The sequence below is a fragment of the Lepisosteus oculatus genome, chromosome 10 (genome assembly GCF_040954835.1).
Source record: "Lepisosteus oculatus isolate fLepOcu1 chromosome 10, fLepOcu1.hap2, whole genome shotgun sequence".
Classification (NCBI taxonomy): Eukaryota; Metazoa; Chordata; class Actinopteri; order Semionotiformes; family Lepisosteidae; genus Lepisosteus; species Lepisosteus oculatus.
Genome location: NC_090705.1, coordinates 6,739,992 through 6,764,093, shown reverse-complemented (window position 1 = coordinate 6,764,093; position 24,102 = coordinate 6,739,992). Strand labels below are relative to the sequence as shown.

The following is a 24,102-nucleotide window of genomic DNA, read 5'->3' as shown; positions in this document are numbered from 1 at the left end:
ACACTGTACCTTATATATGATTTACGAATCGATTGGCAGTAACACATTCATGATTATTTGTAGTGAATTATAGTGAATAGTTTGCCTTTTAAAGATCAATCTAAATTCCAGTGCACCTGCAGTGACTCCACATCACAATGCATCCAATAAAATAATAAATTCCCTTCTTCCTAAGACACCTTCAGCATCAGCCATTTTCTAATGCAATAACATGACGACACGACAGCTCTCCACTTTAACTGAATGCCATAAACAAATGTATGGAGGCTATGATAATATCAGTCAAAAACGCTAGAATGCAATTCAAAACATTGAAGTGCAGAATTTACGTCAGTGAATTGCTCTTCCAAAACAACTTCTTCCCTTGAATTTTTACAGAACAGCATAGGAGCACTACCAGGTACTGAATATTGTCTCCCCCAAGCAATTTTAAGAGCAATGAAAGTCAGCCATGACCAGTCTAATTTTAGTTGCTAAGTCATTGCATTCATATTGATTAACAAGCTAAACAGTAGTTTATTTTTAAATAACATTACCTAACAGAAAGTTATTTTTCAGCAGGGCAAAGGCCATAGAAACTCTCAGTTCTTAAATCTCAAGAGGAATATTTGCTTTGTCATTGAACCAAAATTGCTATGGTGAAAGCCTGTGAATTTACGGAAGGTTTTCCCACATAAATATCGGTCTATGACCCTCATCTAAAACCTCATCAATTGTATCATTGCAGATGATTCTGCAACAAAAAAGACTTCTGGTGAGTCTGTGAATTTTTAGCAAACCAGCAACAATCCTGAAGATTATTTTACTCTCCAAAACAAAAACAAAAATAAAACTTAATAATACTATTTTCAGCGATAGTAAATGTTGATTTGCTTGGACAACAAATGCTTAACAGAATCAGCTTTTCACATAAAAATCACAAAATGTATATATCAGATCTGTACTTCTCACCACTGAAGACCAGTAGTGTAACTTTGCAAATACTATTAATCAGAGGAATTAGACTAGAGCTTGTACTGACTGATGTTATAGGGAGAGGATAGGGTGTACTAAGATAAAAGAAAACTACAGGAGGCTCTTCCATTTCTTTCTGTGCTTTCATGCACACAGGTATTATATTACAACATGCTGAGTTGATATGGGCTTAGCACACGCTCACCTCTCTGTATTCTGATGTAAACACCAGTTGTTCTTCTTTACTTTCCGTATATGGAATATACAGTATGAGGCTTTAAGAACTAGAGGAAATCGCAAAGCCCGTTTGTTCTCTCGTTGTCAGCCTTTGTCATCTAGGATCCTGCCGCTGTCCTGTATGTTGACATGGTATACTTTTGTAATTTAAGTTTGATTTAATGGTTACACAGCACAGGGTGATTTCCTTTAGACATGCTCAGACCCTATTTTCTTCTTACTCAGTTAATTGTACTTTTAAAGGCACACTTATCATGAGCCCTGAAGCCCAGGTACTGTACAAGTCCTCATTCAATTGCTCTTTTCATTGAATATGCTCAAAGACTCTGCACGTAGATCAAAATAACTGAAGATTTTTGCATCTCTTTTAGGAACAGTTGTTTTTTTTTCTCAAAGGAATCTATTACATTTATGCAAACTTGTGCAAAAAGTAAGTGAATCTCGTAGCAACATGTACACAGAGTAAAACATAGGATTCACATATCATCTGCATTTGCATGATATGCATAATTTATCTGGATTCCTTGCTAATAACATATGAATGAGATGATAGATTTTTGTAACTACAGTTTAAAGAAGGGAAAAAAGGGTTTTGATAAAGTATTTTTAATTATTTTCAGCCATTCTTAATTAAACTTAATCTAAAATGTGAGTTGTCACCTATTTAAGAGTTAAGATCCACCAACACAAAGCAGCATGACCTTGTCTTCACCCTACTCACCAAACAGACAGAAAGCCACGTTGGTCTCCAAAGAATTGATGCTTTCATAAAATATTTAGCCTGTTCTATTTAAATCCTATCCAACATCTTAGAAGAATGAGATCAGTTTTCAGACCTACAGTACAATGTCATGTTGTGGTACCCTGATTTTCAGTACATTTCTAGTAACTAAACTCAATTCTTTTCTAGAATACTCAATTTTGATTTGAGACAATCATCTTCTGACACACCTGCCCCCTTTGACCCAGGAGCACAGAGTTCTATGTTTAGGAAGAATAAGCACACATCACTTATTTACACATTAATTTATTGACCGAATGGATTTATTACCAATAAGAAATACTGATGCAAAACCTAGAATGTCTTGAACTCTTTTCACACTCCCCTCTCGCTTTGTTTTAATTTACAGCCTGACCTCTCCTAAAAGCCTACTCTGCAGTGCAGATTATTAAAGTGTTTGACATTTGAAGAACAAAGACTCATGGATTCAGAATAGAAAAACATGTCCATTCTTAACAAGATTTCATGTTAATGGACCTTAATGAATTCAGAGCTACGCAAAGCCATGAAGAATTAGAATTGGGGTGAGGTAAATTTGAATAAATTAAAATTTTGAAATATAAAACCGTTAACCTTTCCAAAGTGACACAATAAGAGACAGAACTACTTTTACTTAAAACTTTAATATATACCGTACAATGGTATTGTATCTAAAGCAAAACTAATCCTTAAATTAATGCACTACTTTGGAGAATAGGTAAAATTAAATAGAAAGAGCAACTTGTCCCCACTGTGTCAAAATCCCTTTCACAGGGATCATCATTCCTTTTTCACTCTTCAGCCAGCATTTTTAATTCTACTGCTGATCTCTACTGGAGAATAAGGAATTAATCTTCTTAATAAGAGCCCATTAAATTCTTTGTCCTTTGGGTTAAAATGCAAGAATGAACCTGTCAAGAAAGCATTAAAACTTAATTTTTGGACACAGGGGTGAGACCTTTTACTGATAACACAGATTAAAAAGGAAATGAGATCAAAAGGAAGAGTTATGAAGAAGTAATGTTAACCTGAAGCAGCAGGTGGTATGTGTATGTATGCTTACAAAAGGAAAATATTTTTGCATTAGATTTATTAATTTCATCCTAGTCCTCTTTGCAATAAACGCTGCAGTTGCCATGGTGCCAAGTGCTTTGGATAAAAGACTAATAACAAACTTCCTCAGCTCCACTGTGACTTTTATAACATTTCTTCTCACTCTTTGGTTAACATTTTTGGCAGATCAGTCACTCCAGGCAGCTTTAGCATCAGAAAGGGAAGGGAGAAAACACTCTTTTGAATGACTCAAAAAAACACAAAATTGTCTGATGATAAAGATTGCATTCCTGCTGTTGTTTGTAACCTTATTACTGTAGTTTCGTCACAAAATGAGACAACTTCCATGTCCTATGCTTACAGTAAAATGGTGAAACTAAAATGTGTATGTTAACATGGTATATTTTTGTAATTGAGACCCAAAAGTTCATCCATACTGTAGGTATCTTTTGAAAGATGGCTTTTTTTTTAAACAGTAAAAAGGAGTTCTTTATACGTACAAGTAACTTTCCTTTGTATAATTGCACATTAATGGCACAGTGGAACGTGTGGTTGCATTTTCAGGATTAAGCTTATCTCTTAAAGATTGACTTTAACTGTACATAATTGGTGACAATCTAATTATGGGGTCACGTGACCAGTTCATGATAATTACCTCCTCTGAGTTGCCCTTGTGTTGTCCCACTGCAGCTTGTCTTTTAGAAGGAAGTGAAAGTGGTTGACTCTGGATTAAAATGACCACCTTGTGTCTTAAAGTCTGTGGATCAACAAAGGCAGCTTGTGAGGACATGGGATGACAGAAGTGACCTTCCAGAGTGCCCCAATGGCTGAGATTTGAGCATTCGGATGAAAATGATTAAGCAAGAGGTCTCTAAATTGAAAAAGAGCAATAGGCACAAAAAAGAAGATATGGAACACATGTTCAGCAGAACTGGAATATCTAGTAATTGATTTAGAAGACAGTTCAAGATGAAGCTATATTTGAATTATACAGTATGTTTACCAGAGGGATCTGAACATAATTATCCAGTTGGATTCTTCCTGAAAAAGTGAGCCCTAAGTCATTCCCATATTTGGCAAAGTGAGACCTACTGTATTTATTGAGAGGACACTCAGGACATACAGAGGCCACTTCTTCTGCAGGCTGCCACAGGTCCTGAGTTTTAATCTTCAGTTTTTTCCAGTAAACAGACAAAAGGGAAAGCTGGCACTCTGGGCCTTTTTGTTCAGTGGAGGGATGTGTACTTGTGCAGGAGAGGAAGATTGCTGTTCGAGAAAAGGGTGTCCAGTCTTTTCTTCTGTACCCTGTGGTGCTTAACATCCTGCATGCTGGGGGATGTTGTCGGCTCACATCAGCAAAGGAGGCAGAAGAGAGCCAGATCTGTAGAGATAACCCTGGACAGAGCAAACCCACAGACCTCTTTTGTTCCTCTCTCTTACTTTCATGGGGGGCTGTGATCATGAGTAACGTTTAGTTGCATGGAAATTTTATGTTCATAATTTTTGTGTTGCAGTTAATTACTGAGAACTGGGATCTTACTCTACACTTTTCTTACTCTCAACTATGATAATATGCATTTTTCTAAGGACTGTACACACTTCCCTCATTTTATTCAGGTGTTTCATTCCTGAAAACCACTGACATTGAGGAAACCACATGCAATGAGAACTTAAAGATACAGCAAAATGGGGGCTATGGTTCGCACTGTACATCTCAAAATAGCCCCCATTGTCTTCTTGTGTGTAACACAATAATAGAGAATACACAGCAAATATATCACAGCCTGATCCAAAAACATCTATCTTCTTATCTAAAGTCATCACAGATCACAACATGCTGATCAATACTACTGGCTTTCTTACTCATAACAGAGCTGTGGCTTATCACTAAGTAGTATCACAAAAAACACAAGGGAGATCACAAAATACAGTGAAACTGGAGGAGACACAATATGGAGTGGGTGCGGTACCACAAGACAATTAAGAATGCTTCCCTGGAAAAAAGGTGTTGCAGATGTGCAAATGTAGGAGTACCAGCACAGTGGCGGACACAGTGTTAGGCTGCCCTTGCTTGCTTAATTTTGGTATGAAAAAAATACTGAGTGTAAATGCAAAAATCATAAACCAGAACCCGAAGAAGGCTCCACAGCCGAAACCTTGTGTTTTCTTTCTTTTCTTTTCAGCATGGAATAAACCTATTACTTGGTCCTTTACAGCCTACGCATGCTGACGCAGCTCCCCACCTGAACTACCAAAACCGTGAAAGGCAGGTAAGATTGTTTTAATTAATTAGTTTTATTTATTTCTTGTGGGGGGGTGGGCAAAGTTGATGCTTGCTGGCTGGGTTGTGGAGGGGAGGGGGAACTGGTGTTTTAGTTTTGGGTCATGCACTAGTGTGACAGATTTGACAAGGAGGATGGATATTGTTCCCAGCCGGACTTCCAAGGGACTTTAGGTGGGGTTTCTTGTTTTTTATAATTGTTTGGAATGGGAATATGGGAGGGCAGTCATGGTCTGTTAAAGAGTAAGAACAATAACCTCATGTCTGTTGCATTCTCCTGTCCCTTCACTTTTGGTTACCAACAGCTTCAGTGTGTATAGTTTGAGATAATAATTCCTCTTTCAAATTGGATTTGGCTTCTGAAATGTATGATTATATTAGCCTGGAAAGTTTACAAACTAAATTCTCCCAAGACATATTTAGACTTGCTGAGAAGCATTTACAGTATACAGTATAAACATTATAGAAGTCTCATCTGAAACAGCAAGATGTTTGTCGAGTTGAAAATAAGAAATACAATGTTGCACCCTCCTCTTCTGATGGTACCAAATATATACAGATCCCCAAACCAAAGGGTTTTAATTTGATCAAAATGCTGTACACAATAAAATAGGGAGAATTCCAAAAAGATATTTCGCAATATTCTTATTCTATTAAAACTAGTTTTGTTTTAACCTGATGTCCAAACTTCCTTTGGAACTCCCAGACTTTGATATTATTTCGACCACAAATATACTGTAAATCATACACTCAATGGATCACAGTTAAAAAAGACAAATGTTCAGGTTAGGGCCTCTACAACAGTGAGTAAATGAATATCTACAGTAACTCACCTTGGAGTGGAAGATATACAATATGGGCAACTACTGTATGTAAACCGTCAGCAAAGGAATTTACTTATTTTCAGTCACACATAAATCGCACTTCTGAACTGTGGTGATACTACCCATGTCTCTATCAGTTCACCACACCAGTTTCTATTGGATTGTTTTAACTGATAAATCATTGTGCATTCCCTGTTTGTTTTTTAACAAAACACTACTACAAAATGAGATGTTTTAGACAGTTTCAAGATACACTGGAAGAGTTTCTTAACTTACTGTAGTATATGACCTCCACATTCTAGGGGACACAAGACTTTGCTATAGGTAATTCTACTGTATTTTCCTCATAGATTTCATCTTAGAGAAATTACTGAATAGGAAGCCAATTTGGCTTCTTTAGAGTATACTTAACAATTCATTTTTCTGCATTCACCACCCTAGAAATTAACCTTCTTAGAAAGCAATTAATTTTTTTGCTAAGACATTGTGCCACTTTTCTTATACTTCAATCTCATCAAAAGTATTATTTAAATGACAGTTAATCAAATCTAACCTTTACTGACTTTGAGACACCACAGTAATAAACATTTTGCAAATATTCCTCTTTTACATCAGTGAAAGGGTAATTAATGGCAGATCTCATGAAGATGAACTACAGACATTGTCTCTCCCTGTGCGATAACTTTGTCATATGCAGATAAGTTGGTCTGATTGGCTTGAACAGTATATATGGTAGGTTCTGGTCAGACATTTACATCATTCATCATTGCACTGATGTTTTAATATTGCTGGTATTCACAAGCACTGTCACTCAATACCATTATATATCATGATAACATGAGCTAGAGAAAACAGGGCAAAAGGAAAGTCTAATGAAGGACCAGCAGAGGACACTCTGTGGCCATTCCCCAGAATGCCTTTGGAGAAGAATAGCTCTTAGCTTATTAGTTCAACCTTCAATCACTCCACTTTCAGTTCACACTAATACAATACGGCAAAACCACCAGAACACCCAATCAAAATCCACAGCCCACTAACAACATTGCCTGCTACATTGTGGTTGACCGAATTAAAGGTCTCTTTAAAAAAGAAAACAGTACCCATGCAATGCAGAAAACAGTTGGTAGAATTAAATTACAGGCTCAGGGGAACTACACTAAATAACAATTAGTCACGAGAAAATGACCAGAAAATGTCACTAAATCTGTCAACAGAAGGCACTGAGGGATGTGCAGCAGACAACAATGTGCCTTCTACAGTAAGCCCTTGTTAAAACATTGTTAAGAGAAGCTCTACGGGACATCTTTTTACCCCAATAATGCAAACATTACGTTTACTTTTGAATTCACATTTGTTTAGCAGTGTTGATTTTATCGCACTCAACATTCTAAACAATGACTTACTGTAACTATAAATGTCGAACACAAATCTTCCATAGTCAAGAGTGGTGTAAAATACACAGACTTTTCAAAAATACAATAATGTGCAGTATAATGTACAATAAATATGAAGTGAAAGTGAAGCAATATCATAAGGCAGTACCGAATGCCTGGGCATGTGTTTTCATCAAGAGGCACAAGAACATAAGAAAGAGGGAAATGAAAGGGGGCTGCACATCAGGCTTGTTTGTTGCTCCTAGCTAATTTATTCTCCCCATCCGGCTATTTCTTGAATTGCTAGTGTATCTGCTTCAACAATACGGCTGGGAAGCTTGTCCAATACTCCTACAGCTCTTAAAAATCCCACTGATCTCAGTTTTAAAATCTCTTCCACGCAGATTCCATTTCTGTCCCATAGTCTGTATTTCACTGTTCCTTCAGAGCATATCAATATACCACGATACGTTTTCAAACTATTCTGAGTGCCATTACTCTTAAAATCTGCTGTAAAAACCACTTCAGAGCACTGTATTGGCTGTATATACATTACACTTGAAATTTCTGTGCTTTATTACATTGCATTATCATTTATATTGCATTGATTGCACAGACCTTTTCAAATCCACTGGATGTTTTATGTATTGTGCATTGTACACTGTTTTTATTGTTGCCTCAGTGAGGCCAAAGAAAACTTTCCACTATGAGTGGACAATATAGTAGATACTGATTCAACCTGAATTATGGTCCTTGCTCCCCGTAGCTGTATTTTTTAATGTCTGTTTGTGTGCCTAGTATTTTTTCTCGTTTGTCAAGTCTACTTTTCAGTCTTTGTGACTTTGCTTAAGGGCAGAGAGCTAGTCACTTCTTTTGCAGGAGCTGGGGCATTAGCTTTAACAGCATGGCTGGTGAGCTTGTTCCAGACTCCCACAGGCCTCTGCGTAAAAAAAGTGCCTCCTGTTCTCAGTTTGAAATGCACTTCCCCTGAGTTTCCTCTTGTGTTCTTTGATTGGTGTGTGACTTTTGGTTCTGAAGGGTACAAAAAGGGGACAGTGACCACAAGAAACACGTAAGTGCGAAGTAGAAAATGTGCAACTTGAGCTCAAGCTCCTGGCATTTGAGTAGTGTGATGGCTAACTTTTGGCGCTGTAGCCTAAGAACTTACAAGTAGTAAATGTGTGAATGCCCCATATTCAATTCAAGGGGTGTTATTATTCATTTATTTGGCAAACACTTTTATCAAACATATAAATTGAATATTTAATAAATTCAGCAGTTTGATTGCAGTACCTTACTAAAGGGAACAAAAGCAGTCTCGCAGCTCAGATTTGAACGTACAGCCTTCCAGTCTTCTCCAGTTTTGAAAATCATGAATGGTTGTGTGTAATGTAGTATATTATAACAATGCGGGTTTTCGGGAAGAGCAACAGTGAACAATGCTCCGTTTGAGGGGGAGGAGGCATCAAGGTGAGAGGTCAGCAGAAATAGAGAAAAACACAAAGGGACAGGAGGAAAAAAGAAAAACACACCTCTAGGAACAGCAGCATCCAGACTGGACTGTCCCTATTTAGGGGGTCCTAAGCCTGGGGGAAAAAAGATTCCCTATTCAGCGAAGTCTGGAAGTAAAAGTAAAAGAGTGAGGCCAAAAGAAACTAAGCCTGTCCCAGAGAATCCTCACAGTGGGACGGGAAAACGAAATACTCAACCTGCCCCAGTGAGGATACACAGCGGGACAGGACAGGAGAAAAAGAAAACAAAAATAAACAAAAGCAAAGCCTTAATGCTCTCTCCACAATCCCCTCCGGGACTGCAGCTCCAATATTAGATAGATGGATAATACTTTATTAATCCCGTAGGGAAATATTCTCTCCCCTGTGGGGGTAGCTCGTTGCAGCCTGAGTCCATATTCTTCCTCTCTCTCCAGGTAGACGTGCTCTTACATATAGTTGCACCGGCAGCATCTTACTGTACATCTGCTTTGACCGACTCTTTCTCATAGATGGGCCTAGATGTAGGAGAGCTAGTCCCTAACTCAGGACTAGAGTCCTGCTTGCTTGTCCCTCCAGGGCAGTGTTCAGTGTGCTCTTTAATGGCTCCCACACCTGTAGCTAATTCAAAACTAACCCCCTCAGCTGTGGTTATCAAGGCAACGCATCACCCTTAGGGTCATTATAGAAAAGAAAAACCTACCTTTAAAACAGTTTTTTAAAATATTAAATAAAAAAAACCAGAAAACCTGACTGACACTCCATCAATTTATTTCTACATATTTCTTAAGTCCTGTCCTTTAGCATCTCACAGAAAACCTGCTACATGGCACTATATTATTGCTCCTACCCTCATCATTATTCTGATTTATTTTAAATGTAGCTCTATAAAATGACATAATATTTGATGACTGTAGGACTTATTAATACAGTCATTGTTGGATACGGAATTTAGTAATCATACTAGACTTCACTTCAAAAAATGTAGCTTGAACTGTACTTCATTTCAAAGCTCGTAGCTGTAAAACCTTTTATCTGAATTGCAGAATTAATCATTGGATGTTTTGTATTTAAATATTTAGATGTTTACATTTGAAATTGATTCAAGATACAGAAAAGCTTCTGTTCAGGATGAAATATAAAAGGAAAATGATCATTTTAAATTATTTGGAATATTATTTAACATTTGCTGATAACCCAGTTTCTCCCCAAACTAGGGGGGATAAGGGGAATTTACACATTTTACAACTGCTATCCTATCAGATCTAGAATGTATAAGTCTTACGTTTGATATTATGTATTTGGAGGCCCAAGGACAAGTGTTTGGGGGACAGTTGGGGGCTTCCAAGTGACTCAATCACTAAAAGGGTTTTGCTCCAAGCACAGGTTGAACTCTTTGACCTAGATTCCAGAGTTTCAGCCTCATGTCACTAGCAGTGACACACAACTGTCTTACCGCTGCTGGAGCTGGTGTTGGGATGTGTCACACAGGGCTCAGCAAAACAGAGGCCGCTGCCATCTCTCACCATGACTCGCACGCTGCTCCTCCATTTGGTGCTGTATGTCTCTGCTGAGTCCATAGTGTTTCCAAAGAAAACCACCTTAGTAGGCGAGTGAGTCAAAGGGGCTTGATGGCACTTCTTTGCCCTCTTTGTTCGGGTGCAGGAAATGCCGCTGAGCTGCGACTTAAAGACATAAAGGCGCAAAGGGCATTATATTCATCATGGAGATTTCATGCATAATGTGAAAGTATCGGTATTGTAAATAAGAAAAATCCCGACTTCTAAATTTGAGATAAAAACAAATAGGATGTTGTGAGGACAAAATAAATGACAGTGCTGTAATGATATCTTGAAAATATCATGATATCATGATATGATATATAGATAGATAGATACTTTATTGATCCCGTGAGGGAAATTGCAGTGCAACAGCAGCTTAACACACCCAACACAGCCACAGTGTAACGAATTATATAATAATAGTACAATACATACAATACAATACAAGAGTTACTCACAGTCCGGACACACAAGAGGAAACTAGAACAGAACAGTACACAGAAAATCGTATCACACGTATGAATATAAATATAAATATAAATGTATTGCACAGGTCCCTGGCATATATTGCACAAAAGTGGTTGTAAACGGGAAAAAGAAAAAGAAAGAGAACAGATGTAGCAGTAGATGTGTATATGCGTTTAGTCCAGAAACAGGTCACTGTCGCTGTTGCCTCTGCCAAGACGCAAGGTGGATGCGTTGTACAGTCTTATGGCAGACGGCAAGAATGACCTCCTGTAGCGCTCAATGGCAGAAGATATGTCTTCATAGTAGGGGGTGGGGGTGGTCGCAGTGGGTAGCATTGCTGTCTCTTAGCACTGAAGCCCTGGGCCTAATTCCAGACCTGGGGTGCTATCTGTGTGGAATTTGTATGTTTTCCCTGTGTTCATGTGTGTTTCCTCCAGAAGCTCTGGTTTCCTCCCACAATGCAAAGACATATTGGTACTGTAGGTTAACTGGCTTCTGGGAAAACTGGCCCCACTGTACTTGTCCGTTTCTGTGCTGGAACCCTACCTTGCGCCCATTGCTTGCTGGGAGAGGCTCCAGCTCAACCGTGACACCGAATTGGAAGAAGAAGATAGAACATTGGTGGGTAGATTAGATGTCTATATAGCTCAACACATTTTAAAAATTTCCATCATTTGGTTGACAGTTTTGCTGATGAAAGCCACAAGCTAAAGATTGTGTAGGTCACTATTAAATAGGCTTACTAATGTGGCTCGAATTATGCTGGCAAAGACAAGATGTTAACAGGAATTACTGTCAAAGAATTAAACTTTGGTCCCTTGCAGGCAGCCACTGCACTGATTATTGTATCTGCAGCACAGATTCATGTTTAAATAGGCTGACAATAATCGAGTCAGATTAGATGTCTTTTTAGTGATAAGGAAGTCACATGATTGATCTACAGTAGATCAATAATTTTCTACCACTGGGCAATTCTAAAATCAATTTTGTGATTCAAGTCTAATTTCAAAAGTGAAGCCTTCTGCATTTTCACTAGACTAGACAAGCAAGCAATAAGACCCAAAATATATGACTTGACCATTAAATCGTCTAGCTCACTGCAATCTGTCATTATTGGAGATGAAATTAAAGAAGACCATTAGGGATGTCAGGAAAGATTTAACAAATTTGAGTGACTCAGAATATCTTTTCCTTCTACATGTTGCACTTGTCTCATTGCTTCTGCCATTGATTTTACACTTTTTAAACTGTGCCCAAGTATTCTCAGGTGCAGAAAGCTGAATCGGTAACTAAAGTGCTTCACAATGTATGTGTATTGGGCTCTAATTAAATCAAAATTTTCACCAATCCCCAAAGGCTGATTACAAATCCAATACTGTTCTTCGTTAAATCTTTTTGTTAGCCTGAGAGTTTTCCCCCCAAGGGTGATTTGCACCAACTGACATCAGATACTGACTTTAGACTTGGGAATGTGCATTGAGGAAGAAAACAAAAAGCAGTGAGCGTTATTTATAAATAATTGTAAAAGCCTCTAATTGAAATGGAGGCTTGGTGAATGAGATTCCCAGTCCCAATCTCATCCTCTCATCCACTCACCCGAGCACAAGCATCATGCATCAAACACAAAATTGTGGCAACTGTGTCAACTGCAACTTGTCACGATATTAGTTCCCCCTCCTTAAGGGTGCTCCAGCCCTATCACTCAAGACTTTATTCTGCGCACCTGCTCCCTATTCCCTGCCCACCTTAAAAGCCAGGCGCTGACACTCATCCGGGCTCTGCTCTGATTTCCATATCGTGTGAGTCCGGGACCAGGAAGCGCCTGGTCCCGTTAAGGTTTTAACCCCTGTTCCTGTTCCTTGTTCCCTGTCCGCCGGTTCCGACCCGGCCTTCGTGGTTTTAACGTCGTGTTTTGATGGATCTCCTGGTTTTGGACTTACTCGTGTGTTTTGGATACTCTATGGATTACTCTCTAGGATTGTTCGCCTCGGCCACGCCTCCCCCGTGCACCAGCGCACCTTGGACACGCCCCCCCTGTCTTCAGCCCCGTATTCCTGCATGACGTTTCCCCAGTGTTTCCCCACTCCGTCGGACTGTGTCGTCCGCATAGAGTCCGGAAAGAACTGTTCGTTACACAACTGCTACTGTTTCAGATGATTTTTTCACTCATCTTACTGGGGTTCTGAAACCTCTCCTATATTGCTTCTCGCACATCTGGCACTATTCAGTTCCATTTTTGGGGGCTCTGCTCTCTAGCTGTGAACCCCCTGCCACATTGTGGACAGGACACCAGAGGCGATCTCTTTCAGGACCTTATCTTTACCCCTACCCACCTGCCAAATGTTCTCCAAACACTCTGCCAAAAACTCTCACAACAGTCAACTTTCTCCATCTGTCTGTGGATTTCCCAATAACCCCCTCACCATCCTTCTCAGAGCTCTCGAGAAGCTCTTTCAGTTCCTCTGCTCTGCTTCAAGTTCTCCCAGGATTCTGCTCCACTTCAGTCTAGGTCCGCCTCTCGTCCGCCCAGTGTTTGTTTGTTTGTTTGTTGCAGAAAAGGTTTGGACAGAGCAAGGAATACATTCTTCTGTACAGTTTGTACACAGCAACTTCTTGGCAACTTGTTACTTTCCCCGCCCAACAATGGGTGGCCAAGATGAACACAACTCTGCCTTGCTAATGATAAGATACCATCAGGGTCCAGATGGACCCCTGGGAAATTCCATCATGCAGCCTGTCATTCATCGAAGAGCTGCCTTCTATGCCTGCTTCATCAATATGAACCTATCTTTAAAACATCAAGTTTACCCAACCTCTTCTTCTGGTTCTTCAGTCTACAACACAATGTCACACTGGATGCCACCTGCTGAGTGGAAATGAGGCTCTGTTTCTGATGCAAATGGACAGCATTGTGGGACAGTAGTGTGAAGTAGTGCTTAGGGCTCTGAGACTCCAGACCAGGAGTCTGTGGGTGCATACAGTATCACTGCTATTGTGCTCTTGAGCGTGTAATACTGCATATTGTTCTAGCAACTGCACTGCCATATTAATGGATACTCTCAAGGTCGTCCCTGTAAATAAAATAGTTGTTCTCATTTGATTTGTCTGGTTAAATGATAGGGGTGCAAATGTAAGCAAAAAGTCCATGCAGTCTTCGAAATCAAAGTAATATGTAACCAATTATGTTCTGCATCTTTGCTTTAGACAAAACAGTTTAACTAAACTTCCTTATGGCTACATACAATATGTTTCATGGAATTTTGAAGACCTGCACATGAAACAATTCACAACACTTTAACAAACTAACCATTTATGTTTTTAAGGTGGTCAACGTTCTCATTCTCGCTATTCATTTAAAAATTCAGGTCAGTTTTGGCTTCCTTCCCAGCGTTGCAGAGACAGCGTGCTGGTTTCTCCACTACAACTGCAGCATTCAGTATCTGTTCCATCAGGTTGTGAGAAAGTTTATGTGTCAGTGATTTTCAGCAAGCAGCTGTTTCATTTAAACAATCCCCTGACTTGCTTTTCTCTGGTTACGTAGAGGTTACGTGCCGTACACAACTGAGACAATAACATTTGGAAATGGACGTGATGACTCATGACTGACTGAATAATTTAGCCCTTTGAGGGTTTTCGTGAATTTTCATGATATGTGCCCAGACAGAAGGCTTTCTTTCTTGGTATTTTTGCTCTCGATGGATTACAAACACAACATCTTCCAGTTCAGCTTTGTTAAAAGTCACATATACTGTACAGTATATGGAGGTAGGGAAACATTTTTTTCAGGCTTATGTACTACCCTCATTATTTAATCATATTATTTCTGCCTGTAATGCTTCATGAAGCTAGATTTTTTAAGTTAAAACTATGCCAAAATAAGAGAAGTGTGGATTAGTCACACACCAAGAGTTACCATCACATCAAATCACATCAATAAGTTTTTCCGTCTCAGTTTGAAAACCATTTAGCTAAGGTCATATTTCACAAAGTTATATATACTAAAGCATTGCAAGCACCATTTTGTAAAAGCTCCATTAGCTTAAAAAATAAATTTCAAACTGGAAAATGTAATTCAAGGGCCATTAGTCATTTTAAAGTAATTTGAAAACGTTGTTATGTTCTGTGACATTAAATAGGATATTTTATTTTTCCTAGAGGAATAGTGGTTTCACTGGAGCCTTTGACAATTCCCTTTAAAATATTTTGTTACTGATTAAACAGAGTTTTGCAACCAAGTATTTTCCCCGAATGTCTAACTTGCTTGTTTTATATGATGAAACCCTCACTCATTTGTGCATGCAGGATTTGATCTCTACACAGTTTTAAATGTTTATTTAAATTACAGATTTCTAAGAATCCAAATTTGCTTGAGATTTCAGAAAAACTTTCACAGCACGATTAGAAATAAAAGGATGTAATAAAACAATGACAGTAACATACAGTAAGCCCGAAAACTTTTTTTTATATATAGTAGAATGCCCCACAAAAGATTTCAAATTAAACAACAACAGGATGATTAATTCTTGCAAGCACAGGTAAAAAGGGACACTAGAAGGGTGAAGTAACAGAGAAGCAAAATATTGTATCAGACTCCCACGCAAATCTCTCATTCAGGTGTTAGCAAAGGAAGAAATGGACAACGTGACTCAGGAAAAGGAAAGACAAAGTTCTACATTAGACAGCATTTCCATAGAAGAATACTGTAGGTACTACAATTACTTAAGATAAAAATGTAACTGTAGTATTTTAAAAATTCTATTTAAGGAATTGTTCTTTTCCAATTATAATTAGAGTAATAAGGGATATTATTCACAGGATGTTAACAGAATTTATCCCCCAATATTCAAGACAGGGATAATACCCACTGATAGGAATAATTGCTAATGTACTACTGTGACCATCCATAATAAGGGGCCAAAACCAACCCTAAGCAATTATGTACCAATAAGACTTACAGTATGTCCATTGAACGTTAAGCTAAGGAAATTATTATTACATCTCAACTAGAGGATGCTTCAGGTGGCAAAGGGATTCTAGGAGATAGCTAACATTGATTTAGAAAAGGTAGATCTTGTTTATCCGGTTACAATTCTTTGAACAGGCAACATCAGTAACGGATACAAATAGAGCACATGATACGGTGTATGTGGTTGATTGTTAAGGTTCTGTATTTGCCTGAGGGGGCAGGCAGTTGCTGTCAAGCAACACATCATTTCAAGAGTAAGTGGCTGATCTCTTTCATTAAGGCTGCAGTGCTTTTTCCCTCCTCCTGTCAGAAGGCAAGGACACACTATTCTTGAAGGGCAGGTAATGCCATGCTGACCTTTTCACTTTATTTGGTAAAATAAGACAGTCCATAAGATAAGGCCAAAGGCTTAGATCAGAAGATTCAAAATGTCCATTTGATGCAGGCTTGTGGCATACGTCATAATCTCATCTGAAATGGTTTTCTTCATCCTTAATAATGTTCTAATTCAGATTAAAGGATTATACAAACGGAGAGGAAACAGCATATTGTGTTAAATCAAACCAGGATAACTTAAGGTCATGATACCTTTCCCAAGGTTATTAAAATGAAACCAACCAAGGCTATTGACATTCAAGTGAAATTTTGCAACTAAAGAATGGACAAGAGAATTGTGTGTACATTCTTTTGCAACACGGCTATTCCATTTTAAATAATGCCTGATGTCTGCGGCCATCATTTAAATAATGCCAATAAATGACAGAGGGTAATACACCAGTGTCAGGTTTTTTTCTTCACTTGTTAGATTTAAATTGATTTTTGAGATATTGAAGGAAACCTTTTAATGGATATCAACCACAACCTGGAACACATTTAGTGTGATTATCAACATTTAGGAGTAGACTAACTTTGGGATACTTACTGTATATAAGTAAAAAGAGGCAAAAAAGTAAATAGTAAAGCTCTGAAAACATTATTATTTTTATTGGATTTAATACAATGAGTTACACAGGGGCATTAATTGCATACTTGCATTATTATTAATTCATCAACTATGAGTAAAGATTACTGTAAGTGCAAAACTAGGGTCATGAAAATGGAGTGCTAAATTGCAATATAAAGCATAAATCATTGCAGTTGTATTGCTATAAGATACATGAACTTAGCAGCCAAAGTAGATGCATGGCTGGATGAAAATTCAATCATTTTTAAACAGCTGACATACAAGTCCAGGTGCCCATGATCTGATGTTCTGTACTGGAAGGGAACAAATAGTACAGTGCTGCTGATAACAGTTGGAGCTGCCGGTTGCAAAGCCGAGAGGTGAAACAAGTTTAGAGGTGCTAGAATGATAGAAGGCAGAGTACACCAGACCAATGAAGTGGAGTCACATAGTGATAATGAATTAAGTAAGGCAGTGAACGAATGAGAATCGGACTGTTTGAGACTTGAAGGAAAGAGTATATTGGGAATGCAAGGAGAAAGCTCATGTACTGTATAAGAGAGCTCCTGGGGTCAAATGTTACTCAAGAAATATGCCTGGAATGAGAAAAGACCAGGATTAACAGTAAGGTACTTGAAAATGGATGAAGGAGAGTTGATGTATGAGAGGATTAGCTGTGTATATCAGATCTAGTGCTTAGTTCTGCCATTTGTAGTACATTTACAGCAAAACAAGTGCATTCTTAAGTTAACACAAAAGAAATCTGATATCAGGAGAGTTATAATGTGCAAATCCTGCTATAGAACCTCTGTTTTTGCAATATCCTGCCTTGCAAAAGAGATTTGTACACAGCTCAGAGCAATCTGTGTATGCAGCTTTCTACTACAAACAGGCATAAACCTCTTACTGCACAGAAATTAACTCACAGGTTGTGTCCCTGCAGACATTAGTCATATAACTACTTTAGTGGCCCTGTTTTGTTATTGATGTGGTACAAAGACAGCTTCTGGCTTTGTTTTAGTGAGAGCCTGACTGAAGAAGAGAAGACATGTTTGCCTGGTGTTCTAGATTCTGGGCTGCTTTGTGTGAAAATATTTGTAGCTTGCTCCTTCTGCTTTCAGGTTAGGCGGAAATGTTATCAATTTATACTCAGTTGCTCTCTCTCTTTTTTTTTTAGAAATGATGGTCCTAACCTTTTCAGTGCAGTGTATATCGCAGTATTCTTTTCAAACAGTAAACTGATGTACAAAAAGTGTTAAAACCTTCATATTGTATTAAATGTATGCCTCTAGTGGTTAAGAAGATTATGGACGTACTAATTATGCATGCAAAATGGAATGAATTAAATACCATGCAGTACACAGCCTATGAAAGACTACATAATGGCTACATAACCAAATTTAACAGTGTAACACTTTACCAGCTTTTCTACAACAAAGACATTCTGTCTTTTATCCTCTAGCTGTGTAGTTTTAAGTTTGTTCACTAAAGACAAAAGGATTTTTTTCTACCTTTCTTTGCTGAACGCATATCAGTACCTAAGAATGCGATCAGTACCTAAATCGGCCTAGCAAAACAAAAAAACATCATTAATTCTCATTTCAAATTTTGTCTGATACTCTTGTCAATCTAAGCCACTCATTTGATAGTTTCCTTGTGATCTCCCTTCATCTGATCTTGCTTCAGATGTCTCGTCAAAGCAAGTCGAGCCAGCTGCTGTGCCGCAGGCTGTTATGAGCTATAATGAACCTATATTACTAATACTATATTAGTATTACTTTTTTGGGGAAATCCAATTGCAAAGGCCAAGTATTGCAGAGCTGCTCGTGCTAGGTATCATATAACAGCACATCATCACTGGAGGTTTGGTAACCAAGGCAGATTTTTTTTGTGAATGGTAATCTTTGTTCTCATAGACATATTAGAGATGTTTATATTCCTGTGTAAAAATGAAGGGCTCATCACATACTAATATGACATTTTGGTAATGCATTTTAAATTAGAGACTGCATGATCTCTGACCGCCTTCCACCCACTCCTCAAAACTCATTAATTCAGACTACGCCAGTATATCCTATTATCTATTGCCCTGCCTTCCTACCTAAGAAATGTGATAAACAGAAATGCACCGCAGGAAACTAGCAACTACTTAAGATTAGATTAGAAGCAACTGCCATTGAGCTCTGGTTATTGAAGCTTGTAGTGTTATCCTGGGCTGCCTGTTCTGTATCAAGTGCAGTAGTTGCTTTGTCCAGTAAATACATGCAAGGTTCACTTTTAGTAAATCCCATTTCTTATTATGACATTGTGCAACTCTTTTATATCTGCCTGTGATATTTATGTTAGATTCATAATAACATTTGAAGCAATTATTTATTAGCTAATCCTTAAGCAAACTGTTGCATAAGGGTGAAAGAAAGGTTATAAAAAAGATTTTGCCATTTAGCCAATCTAATTTGTTTTGATTGTTGATAGCTAAATTATCTGGGCTTCTCATCCAGCTTCTTAGTATGTACCATATATAACCTTTTTTGTGACCACAGTAAGACATTTAGTGATCTTTCTTGGAGATACTGTACGATCATTGCCAGCAACAAACCCAACAAGAGCCAAAAAGCTCTTTGTGATTCTGGAATATATTCTCTCAGATTTATTTGGACAAATATTACACAATCCTTTTCCTACTGACCGATTAGAAACAGACCCGGAGATTAGGCTGTCTAAATTTCTTCCAGAACAAGGATTACAGAAACACCAAAAGGCAAATTAAAATGCAATCAATTCAATAACATAGCAGGTCAATTCTGAGTGCATTTATCTTTATTATGTCTTAAATACTGGCATGGTCATGGTTGAGAGACTGGAGTTCTGTATATAGTTCCCAGTGACTGAGTACAGGGGTGTGTGACTGCCCAGGTGTTCTACTCCTTGCACAGGCCTTGAAGCAGTCTGGGCCTGCAGTCACGAAGTACCCACGGACAAGGGGGAGATACCTCCAGCAGGCTGCAAGTAGGTTACTCTAATCTGGTCGGGCACTAGCCAAATGAGTTAACGGACCCAACGTGGTGACTAATAGATCTCAAGAGAGAGAGCAAGGGGAGTGAGAAGGAAAATCTGAGTGTAATTATCCAAATCGCAGTTCAAGAGCCATGGTCAAAGACAGCTTCACTGGTCAGGAAGCCGAAGGTTCAGAAGCCAGGCAATACGCTGGGGAAATCTTGAGACGGAGACTAGGAGCTCCACTTGGTGAAAACCAATGCTGAGCGTTGAGGTGAAGGTGGTAGGGTTTAAGTATTCCGGGATGTAGTGGGTGCGGTGATGAAGGAAAGGTCCGATTGGTTGATTAGTTAATGCAACGGCGTTTGCAGGAATTGGAGGAGACTGGAGTCTGATTTGGAACAATGCGGGGTCGTTTGCGGGGTTGCGTAGGGTTGGATTCTGATTATGAATGGTCTTGACAGTATCTTCCCATAGGCTGGAAAAGCTAGTGACTTCTGTTCCACAGTGCCACCACCACTGGAAATGGAAAATAAACTCCCTACCTTCTATTAAGACACTGTTACCTGTCTGTTAAGACATTTCTGCAAACCCAACCTGTTGTGTGAGGCATTTTCACACATTTTTTTAAAGTATTGGACCTCTTGGTGAGGTTCACCTAAAGCTGTCTAGTTATACTGACAAAAACTGACTACAGCCCACATCACAGCTGGGAAGCTGCTCTGTCTGCTGAAAGAGGTAATTGACTGAAGAAAGATTGGAGGGGAGTGCTCTTTGAACTAGTCAAGAAAACATTTGGTAAAAAAATTGAGTAAATATAACCTTTTGAACCAGTTACGTAATCAAACCTTTTGGAGGTTAGAAGTAAGGATTCAGGATATGTGGACAATGTAACTGATGATTGTAGAGTATTGGAAAATCAAGTCATTTAAATTCAACATAATTATTTTGATCATGTGTGGACTCTCATTAAGTTATTCCCTTTAGGAAAACTTTAATTTTGTGAATGTTATATATAGAAGCCAACTTTCAATATGAAGCCAATATAAGCATACCTGTAAAAGCTATTTTCACTCTTATTCATTCCCTTCTGTAAAATTATTATTACAGATGTTAAATAGGAGGTACCATTTACTGTATCACATTTTTTGTCATAATAAAAGATCATAGATATTTTTGACAAATGTTTATACATGTTGAATACAGTTTAACTGTCACACATAGGTGGTTAAGAAAATAAAGAATTACCTCAAATACAGGAAATAGACTGAACACGATAATCAATAAATCGATAATCATATGATAATCAAAAATAATCATAATCCCCAAATTGTAAAGATATACCAAGAATATACTTGAGTAGTTGTTATACTCTAAATAGAGGCATTTGAGTACTTTGTTCTCTGGCCGAGTTTTAGTAAAACGAGTAATAAATCAGGCACACTGGGTTAAATAAAGTTTTATTTATTTATATTTATTTTATTTACACACCGAACAACACATAACATACTGAAAAGTGAAGAAAAGAAACACAAAATTTAACAACAAAGTTACATTACTTATGAACAACGAGTACAAAAGGCTAACATCCTGACCCACCAGAAAATCCCCAGACTGTTACTGTGCTCGTCACAGTTCCGCGCGTGGTCGTGCCCCCCCGCCACCCGTTCTGTCCCGTGCACCTGGGGCGCGAACCCGGGTCTCCGGCGTAACGCAACAGGGAACCAGCCGCGTGAGCTAAAGGAGACCTCCCCCAGCTACGCGCAGTGAGGGCGCTGACGTCACCACACTAGCTCCGCTACATTACCAAGTATTTAAAGATTCTATATAACACCTACAAGGGTATGGTCTACAGTTAAATCTCTCTATATAAATCAGGATGCTACAGTACAAAGTGAATGGAGAACCTTTATCCTTATTCTAGAAATGTATACACTATACCCTAACCAGGAGAGACCGTTTTTAACCTAGGGATTCTTTATACAGGAAATCAGAGTTTCCTAAAAACAACAGAATACCTTTCTTATCAAGGTTCAAATACTGAACTCGAATCTGGTCTTAAAAGCTGATTGGAGCAAGGACTTCCTGCCTGGCACATGCTTTTTTTCTGTCTTTCTGTCTCTTCCTGTGCCCTTCTCTCTACCTCTTTGACTTTTGATGATAATCATTTACACGGAATTTAATTTAACAAGGTAAACCAGACGATTACATTGATCCATGTGTCTCAGGTCCCCTACCACTCAACAAACACCTCAACAAAAGTAAAACATTCTTAGAGGTGTTGTATTTCTGTTGAGAGATACTTATTTCAAGTTGCTCAAAGTGGTAGTTTGCAATTCATGTGAAATGAAATGTAATTTGATCCTGATATGATGACGATGATGATAGCTAGTCATTTCCTTATACTATATTTCACTGGGCTCATTTCCTTAAATCTGAATACTTCTTCATTTTGTTGTCTGTATTTTCATATTTAGTGTTTATGTATTTAACAGCTACTTTTACTAATAATTAAAGGAAGGGAGACTGGCCCAGTTTACAGTCAATTAGGCAACATATGGCTACAGCCTGTAGGTCAAGACCATTGTGTCTGTGTTGTTCTGTGCACAAACACAATTAGAGAACTTCAGCTAACTATGAACTCTCTGGATCTCCAAATGTCTGGCCAACATCTTAAAGCAGTGAAATACAATACTTACTCATTAAATAAAATCTCAGTGTAAATAGCATAACAGCCTCTGCAATAAAAAATGTTTATTTTTTAAGTGTACTCACCATAAAACTCATTTCAGAGCACATACAAATTGAAGCCATAAGGAAAGCCTACTTAAGATAGTCATTTAATGATGCTTCTGACATTGCTTCTGACACAAGTTTAACATCACACTTTCTATTATTGCATCTTTGAAAATTTGCTTGTATTTTTCTGTTGATTTGTTTATCCTCATGATGAGTATGTTGGACATACTGCTTTTTAAAATGTGTCTTTTTTAATTGGAAGGCATATTGCAAGAATAATGAGGACCATACAGTAAAAGGGCTTTGAGGATATACAGTATGATTTAGCATTTTAACAATATGCTTACTGGCTAAGACAGTTAAAAAAAATATTGCTTTTCTGTGAATTACTATCTTGTTAATATGTTCTAATCCCTAGGTCATTTTGTTTCACAATTAACACAGTTTTGCGTTTAACTTTAAAAATACTCTTTAAGTAGCATGAAATTAGCTTTAGTTCCCAATGTTTCTTTTTCAAGGATATTCTGGACTTTAATACATGTATTGATAGACATAATTTGTTCTTTCACAGGCTATGCAGTTCTGCAATCACACAGCTGAATACCTGTCATGCTATCTCATTCCCTTCAAGTCTGCCGTGACCAATCTTATCTGAGGCTGCATCTCTGACAGCACATCTAATGAGCCATTTTGTGAAGTATTATTTATCCTGCTCAATGTGTTAAAAGATGGACCCCCTGACATGCACAGCTCTAAATGTATTGATCTACTGTGTCAGAAGTTAAGAGCCATTTAATTAGCCTTTAAGGGGTTATTAGGGAGGGGGGGATTCATAAGAGACTTTTTACTGAATAAAACAAGAAAATATTAACAAAAGGGTGTGTGGTAGCATTTCTGATTTTTTGATCGTAAGTGTGTGTGGTTTTTTTCTCGTTAGTCCTTCAGATAAGAAATCTTAGAGGAACAATTTGTGATGGTGAGATTAGTAATGCAAGTATCATCCATTAGAAAACATTACAAAAGAACCATACAATTCACATAAAATGCTGTACATCAAAAGGAAAGACAACAATCAAGCATGAAGCCCTTGAAAAATCAGAAAAAAATTGCAAACCTATTCTGAAAGGCACTGATTCATTATGAATAATCTAGCAGAGTCTGAGACATTTTTGTAATTGTTTAATCCTTCAAACTAATAACTGATGTGGTTAGTTTTGAAGCTACATGCTCAATGGTAAAGGTTGTTCTTAATCAGTGAAAGGTGCAGTCAAATCAAAAGAGTGCATTGGGGGTTTGAAATGGTGAAGCAAAAAGTACTGGAAGCCATCCACTGTATCTATTGCTGATAAGTCTTTCAGACTAGTTTTATTTGGAATTGGGGCACAATGTGTTACTGATTAACTGAGATGAATCCTTCAGTCACAGTAACAGAACCATTTCACCTACAGTATGTAA

The 24,102-nt window shown here is 38.1% G+C and overlaps 1 long non-coding RNA gene across 1 annotated transcript in view; it reads left to right on the top strand.

Moving 5' to 3' along the window:
• Positions 1-23,543, top strand: part of LOC138241379 (uncharacterized) — a 49,235-nt gene extending 25,692 nt beyond the window's left edge. Inside the window, exons 2-3 of the long non-coding RNA XR_011190603.1 lie at positions 5,188-5,274; positions 23,219-23,543. This is a non-coding gene — a long non-coding RNA (uncharacterized lncRNA). The remainder of the gene's footprint in view (positions 1-5,187; positions 5,275-23,218) is intronic.
• The last annotated feature ends 559 nt before the right edge of the window (positions 23,544-24,102 follow it).